This window comes from Manis pentadactyla, chromosome 5 (assembly GCF_030020395.1).
Source record: "Manis pentadactyla isolate mManPen7 chromosome 5, mManPen7.hap1, whole genome shotgun sequence".
In the NCBI taxonomy this organism is placed as follows: domain Eukaryota; kingdom Metazoa; phylum Chordata; class Mammalia; order Pholidota; family Manidae; genus Manis; species Manis pentadactyla.
In genome coordinates, this window is record NC_080023.1 from 87,702,888 (window position 1) to 87,724,450 (window position 21,563).

Below are 21,563 nucleotides of genomic sequence, written 5' to 3' on the forward strand. Positions count from 1 at the left end.
CCACCCCAACCCCTCCCCCATGGTACCCATCAGTCATTTCTTGAGGAACCTCCATATTGTTTTCCACAGTGGCTGGATCAATTTATATTGCCACCAACAATGTTGGAGTGCTCTTTTTCTTCACATCCTTGCCAACACTTGTTATTTCTTGTCTTTTGAATAGTGGCCATTCTGATTGGTGTGAGGTGATATCTCTTATTTGAAAATTAAACCACATAGCAATAAAATATGGGTCAAAGAAGTATTCTAAAAAATACTTTCCCCCAAGATTCAGGAGTTTTGCCTTTGCCACTTGCAACTCACCATGGAGGTCCAAGCCAGTGCAAAAAGGTAAGAAAAACAAGTAGAAGGCATAAATATTGAAAAAGAAAAAGTTACAGTCTATTCAGACATAACATGATTATTGCAGAAAACATTGTACATGAGCTTTGTAGGAAATGCTAAGAAACATATAAAAACACTGCTAAAACTAATAAGTTTTGCAAGTTTGGAAGTATAAGATCAATGGTTGGCCCCTATGTTTATCGCAGCACTATTTACAATAGCCAAGAATTGGAAGCAACCTAAATGTCCATCGATAGATGAATGGATAAAGAAGATGTGGTACATATACACAATGGAATACTACTCAGCCATAAGAAAAGGGCAAATCCAACCATTTGCAGCAACATGGATGGAGCTGGAGGGTATTTTGCTCAGTGAAACAAGCCAAGCAGAGAAAGAGAAATACCAAATGATTTCACTCATCTGTGGAATATAAGAACAAAGGAAAAACTGAAGGAACAAAACAGCAGCAGAATCACAGAACTCAAGAATGGACTAACAGGTACCAAAGGGAAAGGGACTGGGGAGGATGGGTGGGTAGGGAGGGATAAGGGGGGGAGAAGTAGGGGGGTATTAAGATTAGCATCCATAGCGGGGTGGGAGAAAGGGGAGGGCTGTACAACACAGAGAAGACAAGTAGTGATTCTACAACAGGTTGCTACGCTGATGGACAGTGACTGTAAAGGAGTATATAGGGGGGACCTGGTATAGGGGAGAGCCTAGTAAACAAAGTATTCGTAAGTATTCGTCATGTAAGTGTAGATTAATGATTAAAAAAAAAAAAAAATGCAGTTCCTATGTGGTGACCTCTAATGAGTTCTACACAATAATATAAAGGACATATAAAAGTGTAGGCAAAGGGTCTGTTTGTGTTTATACAGAGGATCAAAGCCTAATTTGGCTACCCCGAAAATGAACTAAGAAACGATATGAAAGAGAACTTCCAACATCAGCACTCTCGGGAAGACTCATGCCAGAAGATGATCATCAAAAAACCCCAACAAAGATCCACGCACTGCTACAGCTGTAGATGCACTCATCCCACCAGCTCCTGGACTTGCCATGGGAATGAAGGAGATATCTAAGCTGGCCTGTGCATACAGTAAAACAACAAATTTGACTGGATCTATACTGTTGGAACTCAACCAAGAATTAGGAGAAGTGCAAATTGTAGCGCTCCAAAATCTTACAACTACAGACTATTTACTGTTAAAAGAACATATGGGATGTGAACAGTGCCCAGGAATGGGTTGTTTTAATTTGTCTGATTTTTCTCAAACTATTCAAATTCAGTTAGATAATAACCATCATATCATTGATAAGTTTTCACAAATGCCTAGGGTGCCTAACTGGTTTTCTTGGTTTCACTGGAGATGGCTGGTAATTACAGGTATGCTTTGGTTATGTAACTATACTCCTATTATGTTAATGTGTGTGCGCAATTTAAGTAGTAGCTTAAAACCTATACATGCTGAAGTTACTCTACAAGAAGATATGTCAAAGAAATAATCAATCTTCCCATGTTTTCTCCCGCCTGCTACTTCTATAGCTTTTCTTCTTCCTTCCTAATTACAACGAATTCTTAAATAGAATTCGTGCCTCATATCAAATTTACCGAGTATCATAACTCCTCCAAGTGGTAAAGATACCTCAAGACAAATGCTGGGCATAGAAGCCACAGGGCATAAATATGCAAAGAAATAAAAAGCTAACCATTTCAAACAATAAGGCTTCTCTCTCACTTACCAACTTAACATTTCCCTATGTGGCCCCGGAAGATGACTGGTTAGCCAGAGACGGGTAAGATTCCTCAAGGGAGGAACAACCTAAGACAGGCACAGTCGCTGGGGGGTCATCAGGTGAGAAATTGGGGATCAACAGAGGTGAGGCTTAGAACCTCACCCCCCCTGTACTGAGAGAAATCTTCTGCATATGTGGATGTTTTATTGCCCTTGTCTAGCTTGGATTAACACATAGTCTACAGGCACACACCTGATCATCTACATTTGCTCTCTTACAACACTAAACTATGTTTTCTACCTTTATGTTGTATCTACCTACCACTTCAGCATCTTATTAAAAATAATAAAGAGAGAAATGTGGTATCCACATATAAATCAAGTATAAAAATCAAATGTGTATTCATATTTGAACTGACTGTTTATAGTTCATAATGCATGAGCAAAACCAAAAGTTTCTGTGATGACTGCCCTTGTACTGTTCACCATGTAACTTATTCGCTATGTAAGAATTTGTTCTCCATGTAAGAACTTGTTCGTTATGCTTCAGAAGATTGGAGACTGACGAAAATTAGGCTTGGGGTGGATTAATGATTGTGCATTGAGCATTGACTCCCCTATACAGAATTTTATTGTTGTTAACAACCATTTGATCAATAAAAATGAGAGATGCCCTAACAACAACAACCAAGAAAAAGTACACACTTCCAATTGTAAAATAAATAAGCAACCGGGATGTAATGTATAGCATAAGGAATATAGTCAAAATATTGTAACAACTTGGTATGGTGATAGCTGGTACTTAGAATTATCATGTATATAAATGTTGAATCACTGTGTTGTACACCTGAAACTAATGTAATGTAATACTGTGTGTCAACTACCCTTCAATAAAAAATAATTATCTAAAAAAAAAAAAAAAAAAAAAAAAAAAAGATCAATGGTTGGAATACAAATCAATTCTATTTGGAAAGTTAAATTTTAAGTTTTGATTTCTCATAGAATTAGAAGATAAACATGGAAGACAATATTTGTTAATTGATTTGTAGATTGAACACATTGTCCACCAAAATCCCAAAAAGTTCTGTGTGTTTGTAACCTGACAAGTTATTCCTAAAATTCCCATGGAAATGCAAAGGTCCTAAAATACCCAGGACAATCTTCAACAAGATTGGAGTATACACACTTTCTAATTTCAACCTTATTATAACGTTACAGTTACCAGCCAACACGATACTGTTGTGATGACATCTAACTACATCAATAGAATGTAAAGAGAGAAATTTCTTAAATAGGACCAAAAAATCCTACCATAAAACAAAAAAAATTGATAAAATGGATTTCATCAAAAATTAAAACCTCTGCTCATCAAAAAAATCACTATTATGAAAAATAAAATTATTTGCAAAATATAAACCTGGCAAGACAGCTGTGTTCAGAATATATAATGAACTTCTGCAAATCAGTAAAAGGACAAACCATCAAATAAAAAATAGAAAATTAATCTTTATCAGATGTTTCTAAAAAGAAGAAATTTGAATGGCCATTAGCACATGAAAAAGATGCGCAACATCATTAGTTTTCATTTGTTAAAACTAAATGAAATACTATTCTATACTCACTAGATTAGCTAATATAAAAATAGACTGACAAACGTAATGTTGCTGAGAATAGAGTGCAATTGGAGCTGCATTCATTGATGCTGGGAATGTTGAAACTGGTGGTTTCTTATACAGTTAAAAATACACCTACTTCATTATCCAGAAATTCCACCCCTAAATAATTAACCAAAAGAAGTGAAAAATATACTTCCAAAAAGACTTATAAGAGATTTTTAGAACAGTTTCATTCATAATATCAGGAAACTAGAAAAAGTTCCAAATATCTATCACAGAAAAATAACAAAACAAAATGTGGTATGTTTGTATGTTGGAATACCATTCAGCAATTAAAAAGTATTACTGATATATACAAAATCATTAATGTATTTCAAAAAGATTATATTGCACAAAAGAGGCCCCCCCCCAAAAAAAGTGCTTGCTTTTGATTCCACCTTTTAGAAGTTCAAGAACAGACAAAATTATCTTTGATAATAGAAAACAAAACAGTAGTTACCTCTGAGGCAAGGGTGTGAATTAAATGGGATAGGACATTAGTGAACCAGGCAATATAAATATTTACCTTTATTGGAGTAGTAGTTGCAAAAGTTTATATGTTTGTAAAACCTCAATGAATTATATCCGTAAGAGTTTTGTATTTCATTTTATATAAATTCTACCTCAAATTGTCAAAATTCTTGGCAGAGCTATTGTTAATTAGAAAGTCTCTGCCACATAGAGGTAGTAGTGAGTAATAATGTATACTAATATAATAATTGTTACACTAAGTAATAATGTATAATAATGATTCTAGTTCCTGGAGTTTTAAACTTTTCCCTGAAAGCAACCAGACACTTTGGACAGAACAATTAACTCTTTCTGGTAGCTGAACACTGATCAATAAATTGCTGTTGATTTGTTCTATTGTATTGTATGGATACAGTAGCACGCTTGCCCAGCTGTTAGCAAGACTGTGGCTATTACAAACACACTAATAAGACATCATTTTACAATAACCATCATACCGTAAAGTGGAAATAAAATCCCTTTTTAATGAATACACTTATAATATCAACTTTTGATAACTAACCACTTCTACCCTAGCCAGTAAAACTTACTTGTTTTGCTTTTCATGTATGTATAAAGAAAGCCATCACATCATATTTCATAAGATATCTTGTTTGCTAAGAACATTCCCTACATCATCACTATTGAAATTAACTTATAAATGATAAGTATTTTGATTAACATTTCACTTGTTTTTCTCTCCCTACAAGCACACACATTCAACTGACCATTAACTGAATAAAATGAAATAGTATCACAGTAAGAAAGGAATAAATATAAGAGAGGTAGAAGAAGAGTGAGAGAGAGGAAGTAAGGAGATATTTACCATAAGTTCTAAAACTTTTCAATGTTTGGTTTTAAAATTTTTGTCTGTGGTCATCTCAGATTATAATAAATGAAGAAATGGTATTAGCTCATTTATGCAGAGCTCAGTTATTACAGCATTAAAACTAATTATTGTCATGAATTGCTAACAGTTATTTATAAACAGCATTTTGCCAGACTGACTTAGCAATAGTTATACATGAAACTACTTAACAGAGATTCAAGGATCATATTCATACCAACTGACTAGAAACTAAACACTGCATTGCCTCCACCTCTGTCCATATTATTGTAGTGTGAGTCAAGAAGCAGACTTGCCATTCTCCTGTGAAAAATAACCCAAGTAATTCTTGTACCCACTGGGAATCACAAATATTGAAAAAATATTTGTTAATGCATAATAAGAATCTTTAAGAAGAATAAAGATACATCAAATATATCTACAGCAGAAAAGTGTAATAGAATTTTTCAAGAAATAGTCATGATAGGTGAAACAGGTGAAGAGGATTAAGAGGTATAATCTCCTAGTTATAAAATAAATAAGTCATGGGATCAAAGGTACAGCACAAGGAATATAGTCAATAATTTGAAATAACTTGGTATGGTGACAGATGATAACTACACTTATTGTGGTGAGTATTTCATTTTATATATATATATATATATATAATATATATTAAATCATTATGTTGTACCCTAGAAATTATTATAATATTATGTCAACTATACTTCATTAAAAAAGAAACTAGTTGTAGAAGTGTTAAATATATATGCATATTTCAGATAGTCCATAAATCAGTATTGTTTATTATCAAACAAAACTTAAATTGATATCTATAAATAATAAGCAATATAGAGTTCAATAGAGTAAAATTTTCATTTCAATAAGTTCTAGATTCAAAAATGGCAATTTTTATATTTTTTTAGCTCCTTAAATTAGAAATATAACTACACAAAATATACCTTCACCTACCTTTCTCTTTAATTAGACTTTATTTTTTAGGTTTGCAGAAAAATTAAGCAGAGTGTACACAGATTCTGATAACTCCTCACCCAAACACATAGAGTTTCCCTATTATTAATACCTTGCATTAGTGTGGTACATTTCTTATTGTTGATGAACCAATACTGACATATTATTATTAACTAAAGTCTGTAGATTACTTTAGAGTTTGCTTTCTATGTTAGATATGTCTGTGGATTTTGATGAATGCATAATCTCATGTATTCACCATTACAGTATCATACAAAATATTTTCACTGCCCTAAAAATCTCCTGTGCTCTACCTGTTCATTCTTCTCTTTCATTCTCTTACCCCAGTTCATGACAAACACTAATCTTTTTACTGTCTATAGTTTTTCCTTTTCCAAAACATCATATACCTAGAATGATACAGTACGTATCGTTTTCAGACTGGCTTCTTTAAGTTAGCAATGTGCATTTAAGGTTCCTCTGTGTCTTTTTGTGTCTCAATGGCTTCATTTCTTTTTATCACTGTATAATATTCCATTTCATAGACATCCCACACTTTATCAACTCGCCTATTAAAAGATATATTGATTGCTTCTCATTTTTTTGAAATTATGAATAAAACTCCTATAAACACTCATATTCATATTTTTGTGTGAACATAAATTTTCTCTCAATTGGGTGAATATGAAGGAGCACAATTGCTGGATCAAATAATAAAGTTATCTTTAGCTTTGTAAAAGTTACTAGTTTTCCAAAGTGGTTACATTATTTTGCATTCCTACCAGCAATGAAAGAGAGTTCCTTTTGTACCATATCATAGCCAGTTTTTGGTGGTGTCAGGGTTTTGGATTTGGGCCATATTAATAGGTGTGTAGTAGTATCTCATTGATACTTTAATTTACATTTCCCTAATAACATATGAGGCTGAGCATCTTTTCATATGTTTATTTCCATCTGTATATCTTGTTTGGTGAGATGTCTCTTCAGAACTTTTGCCAACTTTTAGTTTCAGTTGATTGGTTCATTGTGTTTTAGGTGTTCTTTGTATATTCTGTATGTCTGTCCTTTATCAGACATGTGTTTTTCAAATATATTTTCCCAATCTGTATCTTATCTCTTTATTCTCTTAGCAGTGTCTTTCACACATGCACAGAGCAGAAATTTTAAATTTTAATGAAATCTAACATTAATTTTTTCTTTCATGGATCTTATATTTTATGTTGAACCCATTGCCAAACCTGTGGTCACCTAGAATTTCTTCTATATTATCTTGTACAGTTGTATAGTTTTGCATTGTGAGTATGTCTATGATCCATTTTGAATTAATCTTTGTAAAAGATAAAAGATCAGTGTTAGATTCTTTTTTTAAATTTTATTTTGGTATCATTAATCTACAATTACATGAAGAGAACATTATGTTTACTAGACTCCCCCCTTCACCAAGTCCCCCCCACATACTCCTTCACAGTCACTGTCCATCAGCGTAGTAAGATGCTGTAAAATCACTATTTGTCTGCTCTGTGTTGCACAGCCCTCCCCGTACCCCCCCATACACTATACATGCTAATCTTAATGCCCCCTTTCTTTTTCCTCACCCTTGTCCCTCCCTTCCCACCCATTCTCCCCAGTCCCTTTCCCTTTGGTAACTGTTAGTCCATTCATGGGTTCTGTGATTCTGCTGCTATTTTGTTCCTTCAGTTTTCCTTTGTTCTTATACTCCACATATGAGTGAAATCATTTGGTACTTGTCTTTCTCCACCTGGCTTATTTCACTGAGCATAATACCCTCTAGCTCCATTCATGTTGTTGCAAATGGTAGGATCTGTTCCCATTCATCTACTGATGGACATTTAAGTTGCTTCCATATCTTAGCTATTGTAAATAGTGCAGCGATCAACATAGGGGTGCATCTGTCTTTTTCAAACTGGAGTGCTGCATTCTTAGGGTAAATTCCTAGAAGTGGAATTACTGGGTCAAATGGTATTTCTATTTTGAGCATTTTGAGGAACCTCCATACTGCTTTCCACAAAGGTTGAACTAATTTACATTGTCCCAGCACCTTTCCTTGAAAAGACTCTATGGAACTGACTTTGTCAAACATCAGTTGACTGTGTGGGTCTATTGCTGAGTTCTCTAATCTGTTCCACTGATCTCCTTTTCTAGTTTTTCACAAGTACCACACTATCTTGATTGCTGTAACTTTATAGTAAGTCAGTCTTGAAGTCTAGACTTGAAGACTTGTTGGTTCTCTTTGATTTTATGTTGGCCATTCTGACTCTTTCTCTGATAAACTTAGTATTATTTTGTCAGTATCCACAAGTTACCTTTGACTGGGATTTCATTGAGTCTATATATAGACGAAGCTGGGAAGAACTGATATCAACATTATTAAGTCTTCCTATCCATGAACATCTCTCCACTTACTTAGAGCTTCTCTGATTTCCTTCATAGGAATTCTGTGGTTTTCCTCATATAGATATTGTACATACCTTTTAGGATGTACACTAAAGTATTTCTTTTAATGTTAATGCAAATGATGTTATGTTTTGAATTTCAAATTCCAATTGTTCATTTCTGATACATAAGAAAGCAATTGACTTTATATACTAAGCTTGTATCCTGCAACCTTGCTATAATCACTTAATAGTTTCAGATTTTTTATGATTCTTTCCAATTTTCTACAAAGGCAATCATGTCATCTATGAACAAAAACTGTTTAATTTCTTCCTTCCCAATCTGCATGTCTTTTATCTCCTTTCCGTGCTTTATTGCATTAACTAGAATTTCAATTACAATATTGAAAGGCAATGACAGGAGTCAGCATCCTTGCCTTGTACCCAATCTTAAGGGGAAAGCTTTGAGTTTCTCACCATTAAGTATGATGTTAGCTATAGGTTTTTTGTAGATGTTCTTTATTAGGTTGAGGTAGTTCCCCTCTATTCCTATTTCACTGATAGCTTTTGTCATTAACAGGTGTTGAATTTTGCCAAATGCTTTTTCTGCATGTATTGACATGATCATGTAATTGTTTATTTGTAGCCTGTTGATGTGACAGATACATTAATTGATTTCAAATGTTGAACCAGCGTTGAATACTTGAGATAAAACCCACTTGATCATAGTGTATAATCCTTTATATACATTGTTGGATTTGATTTACCAATATTTCATTGAGGATTTTTGTATTTGTGTTCATGAGAGGTACTGATATAGAGTTGCTTTTTTGTTTTTTGTAATGTCTTTGATTTTGATATTAGGATAGTGCTGGCTCATGTTATAAGTTAGGAAGTATTCCTTCTCTTTGTATCCTCTGAAAGAGACACAGAGAATTGGTATAACTTCTTCCTTAAATGTTTGGTAGATTCACCAGTAAATCCATCTAAACTGGTGCTAATTTGGGTGGTTATTGATTTCTGTATCTTTTATATATGTAGATATATTTCTTCTTGTGTGAGTTTTGGTATATTGTGTCTTACTTTTAGGAAATTCTTGGTCATTTTTGTTTCAAATACTTCTTTTTCTATCTTTTTCTCCTGGCATTCTCATTACACATGTTAAACCTTTTGTAACTATTGGACCATTCTTGGATATAATGTTCCATTTTTTCTGTTTCTTTCTGCCTTTTGCTTTTCAGTTTGGATATTTTCTATTGACATATATTCAAGCTCATTAATTCTCTGTATTTACCTGTTTTGCCAGTTTTGTGAGTACTAGTTTGCCCTATGACTTCAATTCCCCAATGGCTCTAAGAAGAGCTGCTGATATTCAGCTAGCTCACTGTTTTTCTTGTAAGGATGGAGTGTGTACTTATAAACTTTTTATATGTTGAACAAAAACCAGAAGTATCCACATATCATTTACTTCTTTTCAGCTTTACTGAGGTACAACTGACAAAATTATAAGATATATGTGTACAAAATGATGATTCAATAATGTATACTTTGCGAAGGGATTCCTCAAATAGAGTTAATGAAATATCCATCACCTCACTTTTTTATGTGTGAGAACACTAAAGTTCTACTCTCAGAAAAGTTCAGTTATACAATACAATGTTATCAAATACTAGTCACCATGTTATACATTAGATCCTCAGACCTCATTCATCTTAAAACTGGAAGTTTGTACTCTTTACCAATCTCTCCTTATTTGCCCCACCCCCAGCCCCTGGAAATACCATTCTACTTTCTTTTTCTATGATTCCAACTTTATATATATATATATAAATATATATATATTCCACATATAAGTGACACTGCACAGTATTTGCCTTTCTTTGTCTAGCTTATTTCACTTAGCATAATTCTCTCCAGTTTCATCCATGTTGTAGCAAATAGTAGAATTTCCTTCATTTTTAATAGTGAATAATATTCCATGTTATATGTATATCTCATCTTTTTTGTCCATTCATCCATCAATGAACATAGGTTGTTTCCATACCAGAGCTATGAACATGGGAGTACTTATAACTCCTTGAGATAATGATTTCATTTCCTTTGGATATATACCCAGAAATCCACTTGCTGGATCATATAGTATTTTTATTTTTAATTTCTTAAGGAACATCCATTCTGTTTTCTGCAGTGGCTGTGTCAGTTTACATTATCACCAACAGTGTACAAGGGTTCTCTTCATATCCTCACCAGCATTTTTTATGTCTTGTCTTTTTGATAATTGCCATTATAACAAGAGTGAGATGATAGTTCATTGTGGTCTTGATTTGCATCTTTCTGATGATTAGTGATGTTGAGGACCTTTTCATGCACCTATTCTCCATTTGTATATCTCCCTTGGGAAAATGTGTATTCATATCCTTTGCCCATTTTAAAATTGGGTTATTTATTTACTTTGCTATTGAGTCATATGAGTTCCCTGTATATTTTGGATATGAACCTCTTATTGGATATGAGGTTTGTAAATGTTTTCTCCTATTCCATAGGTTGCTCTCCATATATACTTTTTGATGCACATTTTTTTAATTTAAATTTTTACTGACCAACTAATTTGCATTAATTAAATATATTTACAGAAGTGATTTGTAAATTACTGGAGTCATTTGAAGGCTGGAAGACATCTTATATTGATAAGGCAGCAAGAGGAACAACATAAGAACTCTGAGAAATCAGAAATTGTGAAAGAAATATAAAGGAGCCAGTGGAGACCCACAATCAGGAGACAATACCATAAGCAAAAGGTATAAGTTAAAGGAATGAATTACTGGTGATGAAACAGACCATCTATACTTGTAATGTTTGTACATTCCTACCAAGTGGAGTATTTGGGGAATATTAATTCAGAAAAAAATACTAGTAGCACGTGTAGTTTTTCCTACAATATGTCTTTCCTATTTATTGTTCTTCTTTGTCAAAATTAGTTGATCCAAGAGTTCTAGAGGCATAAATTACCAACTGGAGCTTGATAATCCAAAGAGAGCTTAATAATCCTATCAAATAACAGTTATAACTGAGAATGTTATCATGCTTAAGATAATTGGCTCTAGATTCAAACTGATGTGGATTCGAAACTCAGTTCTCACGATGTATTAGTTGGGATACCTATTGAATTGTTGAGAGAGTAAGAAAAAGGGAGAGCCCTAAACATAAAAGCATAAAAAGAGAGTTTAGACAGCTTATTTCTCTTTCACATACAAGTCTCGACAAGCTGTCCTGACCTCACTGTGGTTTGATCCTGTTGAGACTCAGGCAACTTGCATCATGTGGCTTTGTCACACTCAGCAAATAGCTTTCAGACATGTACAACTCTTCAAATGTAAGACTCAGAAGTTGCAAAAAGCATTTTTGAACTCAAAACTATTGACAAAAATGTGGTATCATGGTTATAATAACTGCAAGAGAGGATGGGTAATGTGGTCCTAGGTGGGGTTTAAGCCATGGATGTACCTTAAACTTAGGCTTTTTATTACTGGAAGGAGAAGGGGAGAATGGATACTGGGGAGCAATTAGCAGTTTCCAAAACACTGTTCATTTGTTGTGTGACCATAGGTATGTCACTGAACCCCGTTAGCTCAGTTTCCTGTTCTGTGGAATAGGAACGTTGATCGAACATGCGCTATGGAATTTCAGTGAACCCTGACTAGGTGTCAGACAACAGGTTAGGTGCAGATGGATGTTGGTTATTATGATTAATGTGTTTTCATCATTTGAAGAATAGGTAATAGGATCCTTGGTGGACATTTTCCTCCATCCTCCAATAATAATATAAGGCCAAGTGTTTTCCCCGGGATGTTTACCAGGATTTTTGAATTCAGGATTTTACCACAGACTGCATCAATGGTATTTCTGTAGATTTAAAAAGAAAGCCTTTAGCCAAGAATTAGGTTTATTTACTTATAATTTAAATTGACTTTGCTGCTGCTTTTCCTGGTTCTCATTAGCTGAAGGTACACATTTTTTAATCTAAAATATTTTCAGTCACACTTTTAAAAAGGAATCTACAGGCTCTTCATTTCTGCCTGTAATTTAAAGATAGTAGCACTTAGATCCAGGCTTCTTCAGATTCTGACATATTCTCACAAAAATATTTATGTAGACCCACCAAATAATCCTTATGCCAAGAATTTACACTAATTTGACAAAATCCATTAAAAAAATTAACATATGACCAAACTGCATGAGAACTTAACCTATTATGATATTTATATGTTTAAAAAAATTTTAATTCAACATTGGGATGAGTTAAATCACAATTTCCCAGAAGCATATTAGCCCATAGAAACAAGTTTTTCTTCTGGAAAATTGTAATCATATCTAATTACCCTTAATTTTATTATCACATTTGGGTGGGGCACTAAAAATGTGCCAGATTTTTCAATACAATTTTTACTTGAGTGATGAGTATTGAAATTATCCCAATACAAGACTCAAACCACAACATATATGATATATGTCTTCAATGACAATGATTCACTTACAATAAATATTCGCCGCACTCTGACAGAATCCATTATTCTAACTTCAACAACAATAACTGGTCCATATTAGATTACATCACTCTGCAGATTATAAGCCATCTTTGTACATTGTCTTGGGCATTTGAAGTTATATTGAATGCACAACACTGTGAAAAATATATCTATTCAATAAACCACAATTGATACACACTTGAATTTGTATATATAATTTCCAAATTAATCCAGAAAACTATTTTTTTTATAAAGACATTTCCTTTCTTCTCTGTCCATCAGGAATTTTTTTATAATACCAGAATATGAATTTATAATAAAAACCAACAGAGCACATTCTTTGCTTTCTTAATCTAGATCTTAAACTCAGGAAACAAACTATTGGGTCAAGTGAGAAAAGTAGCGGTAAAAAGATGATAATTTATAGGTTATAAATAAGCTAATGAGTAAGTGTGACAAATTGTGCACATTCTTTGTTTTAGTTTGCTTTAAGACTCCTTATTTAGTACAGCACTATTCTGCTTACAGTTGAAGAAAACTCGTACCTGATACTGACCTTTTAAAGAAACCAAGGACAATCTTTTTCACAGATTAAAAGACCATAAAAGTGCTAGTTCTGCCATTGCCAGAAGCACTGACTGAACCTCTGAAGAGAATTATTTTCCAAAAGAAAAAAAAATGGATCTAGACAAGTTTCTATAATACGCACCATCTTTAACAAGGGAGATAGAAAAGAAAGCAATCAAATCAGCTATTAGGTGAGATGAATTAACAAGAGTGGCTTGATGCCTTCTGAGCCAAGTGATGTCGTGTTTGGTTTTGCCTTAAAAAAAAATCCTTATGTGTAGTCAGCAGGACCCTGGCCTTTTAACTTTTAACCTGCTTCTACAGCTAAGCTGCTCTGCTCTTCACTCAAATAGCTGCCCACAGCTGCTGCAAATTGATTTATCCCCAGATAATGGCGGCAGTTGATGGTCAAAATGTCACTGTAAAAGTCGTTAGCAATGTAAGGTGTGTTTGGCCTAATGTAACCTGATTCTCACCCTATTTTTAAATGTATTAGCATCTGCACAAATTCTTAAAGGAATGTTCAACTCATATTTAGTAGTCAACTTATTTGTTTTTACCTCACAGTGCTTGGAGATATTTTTTTTTTTCTTGTAGCCAAGCTTATGACATAGCCCTCCAAATATTGTAGAAGCTACAGGAAAGACACCATGGTATCCATAGCTGAAAGCATCCAGGTTACAGACAATGCCAGATCTAGATTTTGTGCAGAGAGCACAGATTCAGATCACATTTGAGATTCAGCAAGCATAATGTAGTACCAGTAAAAGAGGCTAATCATAATGAATCTGGACTAAAGCAAAACAAAACAAACAGAATTACCCTACTCTTTAAATAAACTTTACACATCATAAATAAATTATAGACCTATGTGTACAAGAGATGTACAGTGGTGGAAATATGTGAATAAAATATTTTTGAAGGTATGGACACATGATATTATTTTTATTCACAGAGTGGAATACTTTCACTTCAGGTTAATCTCAGTATGGGTCTTTAGGAATCTTTCAAAGAGATTTTTCTTAAATACACAATCATATGCAGAGCAGAATCAAATTCGTTAAATGTTTATCACTCACACCATTTCAGACACTTGCTTTTGAACTTTTCACATATAACTGATTTGAGCCCAATGAGGACTTTCTAAGATTTAATATGTAGTAGGATATTAATCCAACTTGGTAAGAGGGAAATTCAATATAGAATTCAAAATCTATGAGAATTTCTAAAAACATGTTTAGCCTAATTCCCTCTCCTGTGTTTAAGCAGCAATTTATAAGCTACCATAAAAATTTATCTATTAGTGATATCCAAAATACCAAAGGTATTATGTTACTAACACTTAATTCACAAGATCGCCAAGCAATACTTAGTGTAACATGAACTAAAGAAGACTATGTTTGCTCCCTATGTACAAACCAACATTTTTTATTTCTTTAATGGCATCTGGGTGTCCAAGTAATATTAGCAGCTGATGCCATTTTATATATAGATTGAATTTAACCACTTTTATTGTTGAACTAATTTTATCAGAAAGATGCTTTTGTCCAGAACCTTCTCTTTTTCATATGCACATGTTTATATTCTTCAAAAAAAATGAGAACATGAGTATCATCAAAACATTATACTGTAGAAAAAATCATAGCAATTCTCTAAAAGCATTGAATTAATGATTTCAGAACTATTTAATGTAGACCATTCCCATATGGAGACTGTCTCAAATATAAGATGAATGATCTACCAGCTGATAAGATCTATAGAAATTCCTAATTCTTATAACAGTAAGAAATAACCACTAGGTTTCAGTCATTTCAATGAATAAAAAATGTAAGAAGCAGGTATGAATGAGAGAAATACCTGCAATGAGAGATGTAAAGCAGAGAAAAAATTAGGTCACTAAATGGAGACATACATAATGAATTATTCAATGTCACAGGTAGTGTTAGTGTTTATTGAAAAATGATTTTTAGATGGAAAGTTCATATACAAAGCAGTAGTTGTAATCTGTGAAAAATAAGTGATTCTGTTACAATTAACACATTTACATGAAGAGCAGATTCTAATTCATTCCGTGTATTCATGACACTATTAACAAATATCCTGTGCATTAAATTATAGGCTCTACATCACAATGAAGAAAGAAAAGCAAAGAGAGGTTACAATTCTGAAATAAATGGTCATCTCTAGGAATCAGGCAAACTTCAAAACATTGACAGTGGGGAAAAAAACTCATACACTTGGGGAAAAAAAAGGTTTCTATAGATAATCTAAAGGTTTGTTTTTTATTGCTTCCAGATAGTTTGGAGGCCACAAAGAATTGGTTATGGGTTTAATTGGTAATAATTCCTTTGTTTGAATTTTAATATGTTAGATGATTTGAGAAGTAAATCACTGTATGTTTTGGTATGTCAAAGAAAAACTCTTTTCCCTTTAAATTGTACACTAACATGGTCTCTCATCAAAGAGTGACCAACACCTTTTATATAAGGATAGTATATTTACCTTTAAAAGAAATCAATTAATTTCACTCTATAAAGATGATTTCACTTCATCTTTTGGCAGACAATTCACTGAATCAAGAAAATCAAGGAAATGGATAGCATTTTAATATATAAATCATGTACTACAAAAACATGTTTTTACCATTTAACTTGGAATTATATGATTTCATCCTTTTTCCAAGTAATGTTTAATTGAGTAAATAGAAGGAAGTTTGTCTATGACAATCAGTAAAATCTCAACCATGTTTTGCTGTGTTGTTTTTCCTCCTCTGGCTATAAAAGGGCAGGACCAGAAAAATCCCTTGTTTCCTGTTCATTTAACAAACATATTCACCTACAAAATGCCTCCATCCCCTCCTCTCCCATTTGTGTTTCCCAAGCCTGCAGAGTTCGTGCATCTGTGCATCCACACCTGAGTGACAGGGTCTGATGTGTGTCTCCTTGTGGATGCAGTGCTCATGGTCAGGAGGGAATGGATGTGTAATGCTGTGCTGACGCCAGCCAAGTAATATCATGTGGTGCCGTTAGGAACATCATTCATAGTTGATGAACACATACCTTTTCTAGTGAAACACATACATTTCTGAAAGAAATGCATAGATCATTTACTGAAGCACATTTATTATAGCAAAATGTGTACCTCAACTAATGAAACACATAGATCATAGAGTAAAATGATTATACTTACATCGAACAGATTTAACCATTTATGGATGTTTTGGGGACAAACCAGATTTGATTAGCATGCCAAAACTGAATTTGAAAATAACAAACTAAACATTTTTTATGGATTAGATCCTTTTTATTATTTTGTATTTCACATGCTGTTGAAGACAAAGAAGCTCTATGTGTCTCCAGCTCTACAGTTTCTTCTTTAATCACTTATGCACAATTAACAGGATATGTATCTCTTGAACATCCTTATCCAGTACTAACCATGAGTAACAGTGAAAGATTGAAATATGATGTTTAGGGAAGGCAGGGGGTATTTGGGGGTGCCAATTCATTGCTTCCCTTGAAATAAAATTTAGCACTTGCATTTTGACACAGTTGTATTCCAGGACCAGCAGCACATCTTGACACAATCTACCCTTATCTGCAGTACCAAATGCCAAGAGAAGCCAGAAATAGGATGTGAGTCAGTGCCCCTGCCCCTCCAGGGTCAGCAATAAACTATCAATTCCCACTGTATAAATTCAGTTAGCTCTGGCTCTCTATTGCCCTGAGGAATAGAGTGGGTCAAACACTTTGTTTATGACTAGGAAATCTCTCAGTACACCAAGCTTTGACCATAACCTTAACTCACCACTGCTGGGAATGGATGTGAATTTCAGGCTCTTGCTTTAGTGAGAACATAATTCACGGGGATGAACATTGCACTTAGAAACTTTGTGAGATTGATCTGATTTGTATCATTGTTCTATATTGTGTGTGATGTCTGTCTTAGCCTGAGCTTCTTTTAAGGCCTTGCAGAATGGCCTCTACCAGCTTATGACTTTCTTTTAAAAAGCAAAAACTAAGGTGAAGAATTCTCTTCTCCATTTTGCTTCTCTTTCATCCTGTTAATATATATGTGAACAAATGTACAGTGAAGTAAAGGGAAAAAAACAATGTCAAATGTGAAAAATGGTTCCCAAAGGAAGGCAAACAGTCTTTCTATATGCATAATATCAAATAAATGTTTTTTTCATTATTTAATGCCATGAATCAATCTGAATTGTATTTGTTTATCTACATTCAACACAAGCCAATCTTAACATCATCTCTTCTCTCTTTTTAGGATCTTCTCCCTAAGTTTCAAGACATTCTTCATTGTATAATGAGATATTGCCCTGCTGATATTTGTAGCTAACTTTAGAACAGCCATCTTTTCCAACGTTCACTTTAAAACTTGGCTACAGATGTTTATTATACTTGAAAGTTTATATTTTTTAATGTACTTCTAGTACATCATCATTCAAGCTTGCATTTGTGGATTTGTGGTTTATTTATTTCCCCTCCCTTATGCTGTGCAATGTGATTCCTTGGGTATAAGAGGTGTAGGAGATAAAATTGGATAAAATGGAATATTCAACATAATGTGCAATGGGTTTTTCACTGAGTTACTCCACTTTTCCTTAAGTTATAGGAGCTCATTTCATTATTCAGTGAACCCTCCAGTGACCCTGGGATTTCACTATATAATTTATGTTTCCTGATACAATTCAACAGTATAATCTTATGATTTATGTGCTTCATTTATAATTTGATCATCTCAGTATAATGCATGTTTTTCTACATGATTTATGTACTTTATACCATAATATATGTGGTCTCCTGTATGATATATGTATTCATCAGCTAGGTATTATGGCCCTGGTGGCACATTCCTAGAAAAGGAGGGAGAATACCCCAGCCTGAGGTAAGTCCTGGGGTTAATTGCAATCAGTTCACCTTCCACACAATTACACTTCCATCAGCAGGAGCTTGTGAAGTGAGTGCGCTCAACGTGGCAGCAGCAGCCAGGCGAGTGTGCCCGTTTCTTTCTTCTCTAGATCCAGGAAAAAGCAAAATCCAGTAGTAGATCAAGGCATCAGAGCCCATGTCAGTTTCCTCTGAGAAAAGAGTATTTCAGGTGTTGTCACATTTCCATCTTTCCGAAATTTCCTGATTCAAGCTGTAACAAATATGTATTTCAGGAAGACTGGCAACAAATAAACTTTCATCGCAAATAATCAGTTTTTGAAAAATAACTCTTATTTAAGAACCATATTGAAACAATGCATAGAAAATTCTCCACAAAGCATTCTTTCAAAAGAATTCATTAAACTCACTTGTTCAACAAGCATCACGAGTTCTGTCAGGTGTTTTCATTTTCTGGAGCCTTTTTCTTTTTTATATTGACTTGTTCATCCATTTAGTCAATAAATATGCATTAAGCACTTACTTCGTTCCAGGCAACTATAAACAGATCAAAAGCCCTGTCTTCATAAAGTTTGCATTCTGTGGTGGGAGCTAGACAGTAAACACATTGGTAAGGAAAGCAAATAATATGGTAGCTTAGAATATGATAGCTGCCATGCAACACAATAAAGCATGGAAGGAAGGAGAATAAGAATTCCTAGGTGGGTAGGAATACTTTTAAAATTAAGTAAGGTACTTCATAGAAGCCTTACTGACAACAGTGTGTGCAAAGAGGAGACAATGATGTTGAAATGTACTAGGTGTGCTCTGGAAAGAATGAAGAGGCTGGTGTGATTATATGAGTGAGCAAGTGGGAAAGGGGGAGTACATGAGTTCAGGCAGGAGTTCATTAACAAATAGATAATGCAGGACCTTGTAGACCATTGCAAGCATTTAAAATTTTACTCTGACCAAGGAGGGAAGACTGGGGAGGGAAACAGGAACAACATGAGCTGACTTCTGTTTTGACAAGATTCCTCTGGGTGCTCTGCAGGCAGGTCTGTAGCAAGGAAGGAAAGGTGGGGCTCAGGAGGAGTAGTTAGGGGCTATTGGAATTGCCCAGGCTGCCAATGATACTGGGTTGGTTTAGGGTGATGGTAGTAGCAATGGTGAAAAGTGATCAGATTCTAGGGAGTTTTCAAGTTAAGCTGACAGAATTTTCTGAGTGATGTGTGAAAGAGGACATCAACTTATTTCTAAGCAAAGAATCTTAAATACTTGAATATGGATATATTTGATTCACTTTCAAAATAAATAAATGGGGAGTACAGTACATGGTTATTCACCTGGATAGTGATATTGATAGTTGAGAGTGACTGAGTCATTTGGTTCATCTTCTCTTGAACGTACATATTCACACCATTTGAAGTCTTTATTCAATGTCTTCATGTCTTTGTTCAATGAGCAACAAATGCTTTACCTTCTGATCTTATTGACTATCCAAACAGGTTGATTTAAAAAAATTTTTTGGTTACTTTTCATTTAAGAATTCAAGTGAAGAAAAACAGAATGAGTAAAAATGAAAGTGTCTGTAGTTATTGTGATGACTTGTCTGGTAAATTGAAATTATTTGAAATACTTCTGTCCATATGTTGCGCTTTTATTTTATCGACATGTACCTCAAACAGCAATAACTTACAGTATGAGTAAGATTAGATTCCACCCCTCAATTACAGAGCAATAAATAGAAAAACATATAATGGGAATTATGTTCATTTTTTTCTACTTGGAGTAGAATAATCCTTACTTAAATTAAAAATATTTTCAGTACATTTGTATACAGATACTTCTTAAATAGCAAGTAGCAATTATTTTTTGGCCAAGAAATCAAACAAAAGTAATGATATCTAATTTTATATTTTCATCTAAGCCAAATCTATTTTTCAAGCCAATTATAAATATCACTGATGTTACTATTGCTTCTTAAACTATAAGAATAATATATATATTTAAGTAAACATTTCCTAAGTCTGGACATGTTAACTCTATAAATTTCAAATATGAAATTTCTATCTTCAAAAAATGCTATAATCATCATTTAATATCTATGAAGCTGTTTGAGGATAGGAAAGGATGAGGAAAATCTTGGCCAATGTTTCACTGACTTTTAAAATTAAATAGAACATGCCTTGACTAAGACAATCACTTTATTAGGAAACAACCTTTAAGAAACAGACTTACTAATCGTTGCTTTTTGAGGTATCCTTTGAAAATATTGGTTTTTGAATTCAAATAAATCAATGTATGTTTCTAATGATCATGTACATTTCTTAAAATTTGGGGGATTGTATATTTTGAAAGTTTAAAGTATTATTAATAGAATTCCCATGGTATTTCCCAATGTTTAAATAGAGTATTATTCAAATTTAATTATCCAAAGTATAATCATCCAAAGGATGGTCACCTTTTAAAATAATTATTAAAGCTACATTAATTAGGACGTTGAAAGTGAGATAAAAGACAAGTAAAAATATGTTTAAATACTTATTATAAATCCATTTGTTTCCTTTTATTTACCAAAGTGAAAGTGTGCTTTAATGTAATTTGAAAGGATAACTTTACAACATTTCTGTGTTTGTGGATTTGGGTGCATAATTTCTGTGGTCAGGCCCCACTCTGCCTATTCTGTGTCACCTGGGACACATCATTAACCTCTCTGCTTCTTTACTTATGAAATTACAAAAAAGATAAAATGTAACCTATGTGGACAAGGGGTGGTTTACCGAAAAATCTCTGTGTTCCTTCAGTGAGGGAGATACTTAGTAAATCCAAAAAGTAGTCAGTCATCCAAGTTTCCATTCAACAAATATAATTTGAGCACTTACTGTTTACTAATTACTGTATTAACTTTTCAAGGAATTTTTCAAGGAATTCAAAAATGCATAAGATTCCCTCACTCATGAATAAGATTCACTTACTAGGTGATTTAGGTGTTTTAAAAGCCATGACAAACGAATGGACTGGGTGCTGGAGAGTGTGAAATAGACACCTAGCCAGCCTGATCATATGGGCGTGAAAAGACTTCATGCCACTGCCTGGAAATGGTAGTAACTAAACAAAAACTTAAGGATTATAAGGGCCAAATCAGAAGAAAGTAGGTAGGGGGCA

The 21,563-nt window shown here is 33.7% G+C and overlaps 1 long non-coding RNA gene across 2 annotated transcripts in view; it reads left to right on the forward strand.

The window, feature by feature from the left end:
- Nucleotides 1–19,848, forward strand: part of LOC118925685 (uncharacterized) — a 159,291-nt gene extending 139,443 nt beyond the window's left edge. Inside the window, exons 1-3 of one of the 2 annotated variants that reach the window (XR_005030153.2) lie at nucleotides 178–330; nucleotides 11,053–11,217; nucleotides 17,794–19,848. This is a non-coding gene — a long non-coding RNA (uncharacterized LOC118925685). Of the gene's footprint in view, nucleotides 1–177; nucleotides 331–11,052; nucleotides 11,218–17,793 lie in introns of those variants that run through there. The other variant, XR_008997813.1, reaches the window with a different exon arrangement.
- The last annotated feature ends 1,715 nt before the right edge of the window (nucleotides 19,849–21,563 follow it).